A 10,846-nucleotide genomic window follows, 5' to 3' on the forward strand; every position below is an offset into this window, starting at 1 on the left:
CATCTGGTGAGACCACCTGGCAGTACTAGAGGAGAGGGAAGGCTAGCTTTCTGGTTTGAGCAAGTGGGGGTCCTGAGGTAAGGAAGACAGAGGAGACCCCAGAAAATCCCTGGAGGGTGCCGTCATAGCCATGACCTGGCTTCCACCCCAAGCCTCTTCACTTTGTGGCTGTGTGTCCTCCACTGCCACTCGGTCTGACAGCAGAGGTGGGGCCTGTTCCCTTCATTTTACGGACAGGAAGCTGAGATGTGGGCTCAGTTACTTGCCATGGTCGTCCCAGGCTGGCAGGTGCCTGAGCTCATGCCCTCGTGGCAGGCCCCCCAGCCCAGCTCTCAGCCCCTTCATGCAGCCCTGCCCCAGCCACTTTCCTGCCCAGCTGGGTGGGGTTAATGGCAGCTCCTTCCCTGAGCTTGCAGCTGCAGAGATGACAGTAAACCTGACGCCATGACATCCCATGCGCTGCGTCCCTCCCTCCCTCCCGAGTAGAAAGCTGTTCTCGTGTCAAGAGCCTTGTCAATACTCCAGGGGTGTCTGTGGCTTGTGCAGTTTGTCGCCAGCACTTGTGACAGTCAGATCTTGGAGGTCCTGGGCTTGTTGCAGGCGTCTGATCAGCCTAGTTTTCCAAAAAAAACAAAAAACAAAGAAACCACCTTTCCCGGTTGCCGGTCACAGGCATGACAGGTCTCTGTATTTTGGAAAGAAGCCAGAGCATGAGGCTGTCAAGGCTTCATTTACCAAACAAGACCATGGCCAAGAGGCCCAACGGTCCCTCCACCCACACACTCACGCCCAGCCCATAGACGTGCCCGGAGCTCTGTCACATGAAGGCCCCCACCCCAGCCAAAGGGGGCCCAGAAAAGAAAATGAGGGGAAAGGCTGTGTCCCTGCAGCAGGAATATAGTAGAGTTGGGGCAAGTTGAGCTGGGTCTGTGCCCCTAGGGAATTTTGAATTCTTTTTAAAAAACGTTTTTATTGTGTTGATAACATTTAACATGAGATCTACCCTCTTACCAGATTTTAAGAGGCACTGGAGACACCTTCAGTCCCTCAGCCGAGCCTCTCCGCCAAGCCGCCGTCGTGACGAAGCTGGAGACCCGCAATGAGAAGCTGGTGTCCGAGTCATCCGATGCCCTGCCCCAGGCCAGCCACTGCAGCCCTCGCAGCCTCACCCCTAGCACCGTCCAGAGCTGTGGGAAGGGAGCTTTGGCGACAGGAGAGCTGTTGGCCCAGCCTTGGGAAGTCTACTGCCGGGGATACCCCTCTCTTGCCCATACCCCCAACTAAAAGTCAATTGTCAAGTGTTTTTCCAAAATAAAGTTTGAGCTGGCTGTGTCCACCTAAAATATGGTAATGGTTTTGTAGCTTAAGTATTTTAGTTAAGTGTTTTGGCAGCTGCAGTAGAGGAAGGAGTGGTAGGAGCAGCAGGGGAGACGGGCGGGGCACACACACACACACACACACACACACACGCACACCCATATCCGGTGGTCGAGCCCACAGGCACCTGAGCCCTGGAGCTCCTGGGCCCCAGTCCACAGCGGTCTGATTGGCTCATGAGCCACCCTTGGCCCAGCCTCAGTCAATTTTCCTGCCTGGCACCTAGGCTGGCATGCTGGGCAGGCCCACGAGGCCGCAACCCCTTCTTGGCCAAGTCTCTCAAGGAGACAGAACCTGTTTCTTGAGTAACAGACTTGAGTTTCCAGCTCTAAAACTAAGTAAAACAGAACAAATTCCAAAATTGGTAACCTAGAGCTGTTCTACCAGGTAGGGTAGCCACTATCACGAGTGGCTGCTGAGCATTTACTACGTGGGTAATCGAGACCACCATGACTCTAACTGTGTTACACGCACCGGGTTTCCTTGACAGTGTGGAAAGTGAGTGTGAAATATCCATAATTTTTTATATTGAATTCATGTTGGGTGATAACATCTGGGGTACACTGGGTTAAATACAGTATAATATTAAAATTAATTCTGCTTTTCCTTTTTGTTATTTTCCTGTGGGTATTAAAACAATTTAAATTACATGCCTCATTCACATTCGTCTCACGTAGTTCTGTCTAGTGAATTGCAATGATCTAGACTAAACCATTTGTTACTCCCCACGCTTGAAGAAACGCCACAGGGAGGTCTTATGGGGGAGTCTTAGGTGGAGAGAGACTGGGACACACTCTGACAAGAGGCACAGGACCAGGCTGGAAGTGGGGAGAGACACGCCAGGAGTAGCTACACCCCACAAATTTCCTGAGAAGAGACAGGTGTGGAGCAGGTATTTTTCTCCTTCAAACCCTCCTGTTTCGCTGCTCATGTGTCCGCCTCCCGAGCAGCCTGTGAGCCCCCGAGGCAAGCCAGACCTTGTTTTATTCCTCTTCATCTCCTCAGTGCCAAGCACAGCGCTTGCTGTAGAGTAAGTGCTTGAAAACATGCACTAAATAAACGAATGGGCTGGGGGCAGGATCGCATCCAGACATCAGAGCCCTGTGCTTGCTGAGCCGGGGTGGCTACAGCATTTGGAATATTTGGAGGTTTTAAATCTTACAACCGTTACATGATGATCTCCAGGGAGCGGAGAGGCAAATCATACCTAACCTCTCGGTAGCTGTGAGACAACGGGGGTGGGCAGGGGAGGACACTGAGGTCACTGTACCAGCCGCCTGCCTCTCTGTCCCCTTCAAAGGAGCAGATCCTTTGGGTCCTGCCCTCAGCCTGCGAGCTCCTCACTGCTCACACACACTGGGGAGGGCTCCGCAGGTCTCCACTGCCCGGGGTACCCTCTTACCCATGCTCCCAACTAAAGCTCAGTTCTCGTGTTTTTTTCTTTTTTTTTTAAATTATTTTTCCTTTTCTTTTTTTCTTTTTTTTTTTTTTAATACAAGAGCTGGGGTGCAGTCCAGAGTTGCGGGAGGGTGAGGATTCACCAGAGACAGCGTGGGGAACAGAACAGGCAGATGGACCGAAATAACACTGCTGAGGGGAGCAGCGGGCGAGACAGGAGAGGTCTGCTGCGCCATGTGGGAATCTCTCTGGCTGGCCGGGGATCGAACCGCTGCAGAGGCTGCGGACAGCTTCACAGCGCAGCGCTCAACCCGCTGTGCCACTGGGGAGGCCCTCTCGTGTTTTTTTCTAAAATAAACTTTCAGCTGGCTTTGTCCACCATGTCTCAGGTCTTCCACTTGCTGCGTGTGGCCTGCACATGGCCACATGCAGCGCTGAGGATAGGAAGAGGAATAAAACAAGGTCTTACTTGTCTCAGGGAGTTCACAGCCTGCTAGGGAGGCAAACTCATGAGCAGCAAAATCTGAGAAAAGGAGAAAAAAATCCCTGAAGGGAGGCCTTCATGAAAGGCCTCTACTACAGTCTGGGAAGGAGGAAATGTTCAGCAGATCTTGCTCCACTCTGCCCCCACTTCAAGTCCCGGCCCCACCCTTACCCAAGTCATGGGTCAGCAGCTCTCGGGAGCACCCTTCTCACACACCTCAACTCTCAAGGTGGGGTCCTCTGGGCAGGTTCCCACAGTCCCCACCCTTAGGGGACTTCTGCCTAGCAGCCTGCGCGGGAGGGCTGTGGACACAGAAAGGCCCCCCACGAAGACGAGGTGGCCAGAGAGCTAATGCTTCATGTCAAGGAGCGGCCTCCATGGAACTTTAGCACCAGGCTCCAGAGCTGGAACCCTGGCCTGCCGTCCAGAGCCTCCCCTTGCTGCCCTGTGTGTGACTAGTCTAGACCTTGGAGAGGGCACAGCACAGTCCCTTGCTCAGAGGGTGGTTTCGAGGTTCAGCGTCTAAAAGCTAAGCAAGTACTCAGACCGGCGCCTGGCACATGGTCAGCCCTCACTGTGGAAGCATCTAACTCCCTCACTTAACACTTTTGGAAATGGAGCCAGAGTCGTAACAAACAGATACAGACAAACTGATTTCATATCATTCCATTTTTTTCTTTTAGGTTTTATGACAGGAAATTTCAAACCAACAAAAAATGGAGAGGATAAGAGGAATGCCTCTGAACAAAAAATATTTACACGTATTTTGAAATGATTGCCACAGTAAGTGAGGTTAACATGCAGAACCACACTTTGAATATTTTATGTCCAGCTCTCCAAAGTGTCCGCTGTTATTATGTAAGCAGCAGTTTCTAATAACCTTTTGATCTGAAATTAAATGAACAATTAATACTTTTTCATTGTATTTCTGCCTTAAATTTGGGGAACGAGGATAATAAAAATAAGAGGCAACATGGAAAAGTCAAGAGAACTTTAACTTTGGAGTCAAATAGGCCAGCAATGGAATCTGGGCTTTACCACGTATAAGCTGGGTGACCTGGACCAAGTTTCTTCTCTTTCCTCCTATTTCTTCACCCCCAAATACAGAAATGGTCAGTAACAACTAATATTTATTGAGTTCTTACCGTCTTTCAAACATGGTGCTAGATGCTTTACAGACATGATGATATGTAATCCTCAGAGCAGCTCAGTGAGGTAGGAGCTATTAATATCAGCCCCATTTTAGAGAAAAGGAGAAAACTAAAGAGCGTGGTTGAGCAGTTTGTCAAGGTTACACCCCTAGAAAGTGGTGGATTCGGGGCTTGAACCCAGGGCAGTCTGACTCCAAAGTGCACTGCTGTCCTGTGGTTGGTGTGAAGATTTGAGATGATGATGGTATCGTTCTCTGTAAGCCTACTTGGCCGGACTCCCAAGCCACACTCTTAGCCAGCACTGGCCTCTTCCCAGGTCTGACGTGTGGTTGGTATGTAGTCAGTAGGGATTATCCATGGTGGTAGAAGTCACCGCCAGAGAGTAAAGGATGGGGCAAGAAGCTAACCATGTAAAGGGCAGGCCCTGGCAGGTGGAAAGAACAGGGCAGGGCCAAGGGCGGGCAGGGCTGTCTGTCACTTCACCTCAGAAATGGGGCACAGATGGGTCTGGCACCTGGGGGTGTGAAACACCTATTGTGGCTGTGGTCTTTCCCTCCCAGGCTTCCCTTCACCTGCTGAGGTGCAGCCCTCTCGCCTAGGCGCACAGACGTCCTGTGTGAGTCCGATTTCCACTGCCACGATGGTTCTCATCCCGACCGCACTGGTAATCTGTAAGGGCAGGAAGGTTCCCTCCGCTTCTCCAGAGTCAGCTGGCCTGGGTGGCCCTCGAGCAGCCTTAGAGGACTGGCCAGGATCTGCCTGGCTGGTGGGGAGGGCAGATTGGAGAGCAGCTAGGAGGGGGGTTGTTGGTGATAACCACCATCCCCCTAGCGCCCGCTGTGTGCCAGGCAGGGGCCAGAGGCTATGCCACTTCAGTTCCACCTCCCAGTGTCCTGAAGAGGTGGGTCTTGTCATCATCTCCATTTTTGCAAATAAACAAACTGAGGCTGAAAGAGGTGAAGCAACTTTGCCTGAAGTAGGTGGCAGGACTAGAAGTCTGAACCAGGCTGCCTGACTCCAGATTGGGTCCACACAGACGAGGAAGCAGGGTATTGCCAAGGCAGGTGACGCTGGGGTTCTCCAGGTAGCAAAGTCGGCGGGGGTGGGGGGGTGGGGGCATGGGGGCATCCCAGAAGAAGCAAGTTTGTGCAAGGTGTGGAGGTGTGAAAGGGCCTTTTCAGGGTGGTGACTAATTCTATGGCCAGAGCGAGCGAAAGGTCAGGAGGAAGGGCAGCAGATAAGGGAGGGGGCATGCTGGGGCCAAGCAGGGGTGGGGGGGTACCTCTAGCTGAGGAGCCGGAACTTCAGGGGTAGGGGACAGGGAGGCTTGGGAAGTGTTAAGCATGAGGGTCACAGACAGTCATCACTTGGGTTTGCAGGGTGATGTAAATTTCACAAGGAGCTTCCGGGGGTAACTTTTTGGGTGGAAGCCTCAGACCAGGCCTGGGAGTTAGCCCATTTTACAAACTTAGGGTGGATACGACACATGCTGGGCCACAAAATCATTCCTGAGTGGTCCCCAGCCCAGGGTTCTTGCCACCACAGGACATCGCTGCAAAGCTCCAGGCATAGTGAGAGAAAGAGGCAAGAGGTCTCCTTCAACTTCTGATTTCTCCAGCCCTGGCCCTGTTGAGACTTGTTGGGAGTGTGAGATGAAGATGAACTGCCCTTGGGTCCCAGACATCACCAAGGACATGTCGGTGAGGAATAAGAACGTTCATGAGCACCAACTATGTAAGTAACTGGGTCAAGAGAAATTAGACCAAGAACAAGACCAGGCTCTCTCTGAGTGTCCCCCAACAGGACTAGGAGGTACCCCGGACCCCCAGGTCTAGCTGAAGAGCTAGAAAGAAGCTCCAGCAGGAGAGAACTGAGGAATCCCAGCTCGGCTGTGAACCACACAGTGAATCTAGCAAGGCAGTCCCTTCCCGGAGCCTCCAAAATCCTGCAGCTACGTGAGGGGGCGGCACCAGAGTAGGGGATTTTAACATTGAAGTCTTTGGAGCTCCTCAAGCTGATTCAGGGGGTTCAGAGAAGAGATTCTCATTGGAAGTTTTTTTTAAACAAATTCCACAGGAAACTCTGAATGCACATCAGGTGCACAGGGCCTAATTGGAAGAGGCCACAGTTGTTGGACTTCAGCAGGTTAACATCAGGACACCCAGTTAACCTTGAATTTCAAATAAACAATTTTTTTTTTAGTAGGGGAGGCAAACCTTTACCTCTGCCTCCTTGGGAATGTTGGCTGAAACTGACATAAAACAGATTAACAGGAGAAAAGCACATACATCAAAAAGCTTTATAAGACACAGGAGTTCTCTTAAGGAAATGAACACCCAAAGAAATGGTGAAAACTATGTGCCTGTTTATAGGGCTGAAAAAAGGCAGCCCTGCGGGGAAGCTAAAGGGAGATAAGAGTTATTTTAACAAGGTCTGTTTGTGCAGAAGTCTCTCGACTTTTCTTTTTCTCCTGTTAAAGGAAGGGCACCTTTCACTAGGGAGTTTTTATCTCCTGTTTTCAGGAAGAAAAGGACAGATCAGAGAATGCCTTCTTGCTTCCACTGTTGTTTTAGTGCCTTCAGTTCAAAGGAATCTGAAGTCAAAGTGGCACATTTGGGGGTGACGCTCTGCTACCTTCAGGACTAGATTTTATTCCCTGCTTATCTGAAGTTCAACTGTAACTATGCACCCTGGACTCTGTCGGAACCTTGTTGATGACAGCTTACTGACTAATGGGGGGCCAGGGATGTGGGGGTTGGAGGCAACGGCTGTCTAGAATGGAACTGAATATGGGGGTGAGTGTCAAGACTTCCCCTGAGGTTGTAGGAATGTTGCTGCACCATCATCTTAGTGAGTCCCTGAAGAATAGGGTCTCCCACTTCACCGGGCTCTCCTCTCCTTGGGTAAGCACACTCCGTGGTGCTTACCCAGGGCTGAATTTCTTGGGGGCTTCCCTCTCACCCTCAATTAGCAGCTTTTCCAGGCCTTACTGTGCCAGAGCCAACATCAGGAATGGGAGGCAATCGGTTCCCAGGACCCCAGGTCTTAGGCAGGGGTAGGAGGGTGGGGGGGGTGTATAGTGAGATGGGGCAGGGCCAGCACTGCAGGAACTGAGACCACCATGGAGGGCTCCATTCTCAGTTCTTGCTCATCCCTGCACACACTCTTTCTGTAATTTCTAGAGTAAAACACCATTAAAGTTGGAAAGGGCCTTAGAAACCAACTAGTTTTAGTTCCTCATTTTACAAAGCGAAAGGCAGAGGCCCAGAAAACAGCAGTGACTTGTTGAAACCACTTATCAAGCGAACAGTAGAAAGGCTTGGAACCCAGGTCTCCTGCCTCCTGTCCCAGTGCCCGCCACTACTCCACAGCCACGCTCATCTCTTCCAATGGGTTGGCATCCATCCTAACATATCAGAACCAAAAAAGAACCATAGGTTGGAGAAAGGGCTCAAATCTTACGGTATTTGTCTTTGAGACTCTGTTGACCAGCCTTGAGCCAGGTATATGGTAGGTGCTGAATAAATGCATCGATATATTGGTTGAAAACATTGTGAACGCTGTGAGGAAAGGGAACTCCTTTGCAAAGAACAAGATCTGGCAGGTAGTAGGTGGCCATGAAAACTGAGTTAACAATAAGGCATGGCCTCTGCCTCTAGCCTCACCCTACCTCACCTGACCCTCCATCACTAGGACTCTAGGGCTAGGACCCAAAGCAATCACTCCACCTCATACCTCCACCCTTCCACCTCAGCTCTGTGGCCTTGTCCAATCAGCTCCCAAATCTTTTTGAATTTCACCCTGAGGGGAGAATGACACATCTGTCCTCCAAGTCCTCTGGCCCTGAGATGCCTGGGGTGGGGTGGTGGTGGTTGGAAATGGCATCATCTTTTAAACTTGTGTGGCACATGGGCTGCTCATTAGTGGTGACTGGTGATGAAGCCAGGCGGAGCAGGAGGAGGGAGAGGACCCAAGTAATGACTCTCTCTGTCCTTGTAACCCTCAACTGTTATGTGTTGGGCAGAAAGGATAGCAGAGGTTGACAGGGTCTCCCTCTCTCTACTTTCCCATTCTCTCATGCTGGAAAGCAAAAGAGCGAGCCACAGACAGGAAGGGTAGCCAGGCCATGCAGATGAAGTCGAGGGAACAGGGTGTCCTCTGTCATGTACCTTCTACAATGCCAGGTACCGAGCTGGCTTCTCATAGACTGACACTTGGCACCCTCCACTCCCACCTGCCTACCTGGCTCTTTTCCTGAGCAGGCTCTGTGGAGATATGTAGAAAGAGAGCTGAGGTCCAGGCAAGGCCTTCTGACCCAGATTTCCTGACAGGCAACTTGTGTTGAGAAACTGTGTCCAGACAAGCCCAGGTTGAGTAGCCACACCTGCCAATCCATAGGGAACCTTGGGTCTGAAACTCCTCTAGCTGGTCACAGCGTGAGACCCAGGGTCCTGTGAGGACAATCCTGTGCAAGGGCGATGCTTTGCTCCTCATTCTTGCCCAGGTTTCCTGTTCATCATTGCAGCACATGTGAGGATGCTGGGGATGAGCCCAACGTCCCGGGGGGTAGGGGGTCCCTGACCCAGTCTTTCTGTGTTTAAAGTATTTGCCTTATGACCTCCCCTGGGTGGTGCAAAGGGTTAAGTCTCAGCACTATGAAACTATGGGCAGCCACTGCCGCAGGAGTGGGATTCCAAGCCAGGGAGGTGACCCACATGGTGCAGCAGACCTCTCCCGACTCGCCCGCTGCTCCCCTCAGCAGTGTATTTCAGTGGCACTGCCTGTTCTGCTCCCCACTGTCTCTGGTGAATCCTCTCACCCCCCACAACTCTGGCCCACACCTCAGTTCTTGTATGCATAAATAAATAAAAAAAATCTTTTTTTAAAAAAGTAAATAATGCATTTGCCTTTCACGCCTGCTCCAAGAGACTCTGTATGGGCAGTGACTTTTCAAGCTGCGCAGTCAATCCCAGAGACGTGGAAAAAGCATTGAGTTCTATGATGCAACCTGAAGTAAGGATTCCACACCTTTCTCTATCCTTTGACAGCAGAACTACCCACTTGAGTAAAAAGTGGCTGATGTGGAATCCGAAGTTTCTGGAAGGTCTTGCCTACTTCTGTGAGAAAGGATGCCCTCGTCCACAGTGGTATACCTGCACTTAACTTCTGCAGAACCCAGGCAAGGTTTTCAAACTATGTATTTAAATATTGAAAAGTTATTAGTCAAGATAACAAAGTGTCGAAGTGTTAAATAAAATATGCTCTATTAGCCTATTTTGATGATACACTTTCATAACCACAAAATTTTTTAAATGTGCAAAGTTGTGGTTATTATACAGCTGAGAGTTAACAAAAACATCAAAAGACAAATTTTGATTATTATTACAGTTGTCTGGACATACTACTGATAGGCTGGCAATGTTTGGTTGAGTGATAAATGCATACATAATTCACAAATGATTATATGTTTAACCAATAAAATTTAGTTTTCTTGTCTTTGTCCTGAGAAACTTACCAATAATGTGAGTAAAGTCAAGATTTTCATATAATTGGGGTTCTATTGACAATCGTGCCAAATTTGATATAACCTTCCTTGAGTCATTCTAATTCTTAGGTTTTTATTAACTTCAATCTGGAAGAACTACTCTGCCAAGGTTACAAATTGCCAACATAATTCTCAAAGCAATACTTGATTCGCAACAAAACTACAAATTTTATGTAACATGTACAGACAAAATAATGGGATGGCATGTGATATATTACCACCGCCACAGCAAATTACAAAATGCTTTTATTTCATCACATGAACTACTATTTCTTATAATGTGAAGATTCTTTAAACTATAGCCAGATCTATATAAAGCTGTTCTAAAACACTTTTATGTCAGAACTTCTTTACACTCTTAAAAATTATTGAGGATTCCAAAGAAATTTCTTTGATGTAAATTATAACTGTCAATATTTATCACACTAGAAATTTAAACTGGTAATTTGAAACATGAGTGATGATGACATCACATATCAAACAGGCTCTGAAAAACTGGTATGAAACTGTGTACTCATAAGTGAATTAACATAAAAAGGGCAAATCATGTCTGAGCACTATTATAGAAATATGTTCGACCTCATGGATGGTCTGAAAGGCACAGGAATCTTCAGACAACATTGTGAGAACCACCATTATAGAACAGCGGAAAGAATCAATATTGTGCTGCCTACCTGATATTTCTAGACCTAATATGAATTATAAGAATTTGTCTTATGGGCCTCCCTGATGGCCGAGGGGTTAAGTCTCAGTGCTACCAACATGAAGGCCCTCCGTGGCAGACTAAGTGCAATACCCAGAGCTGACCCACATGGTGCAGCAGACCTCTCCTGTCTCACCTGCTGCTCCTCTCAGCAGTGTATTTCAGTAGATCCTCCTGTTCTGTTCCCC

This window comes from Talpa europaea (assembly GCF_964194135.1).
Source record: "Talpa europaea genome assembly, chromosome: 15".
Lineage (NCBI taxonomy): Eukaryota > Metazoa > Chordata > Mammalia > Eulipotyphla > Talpidae > Talpa > Talpa europaea.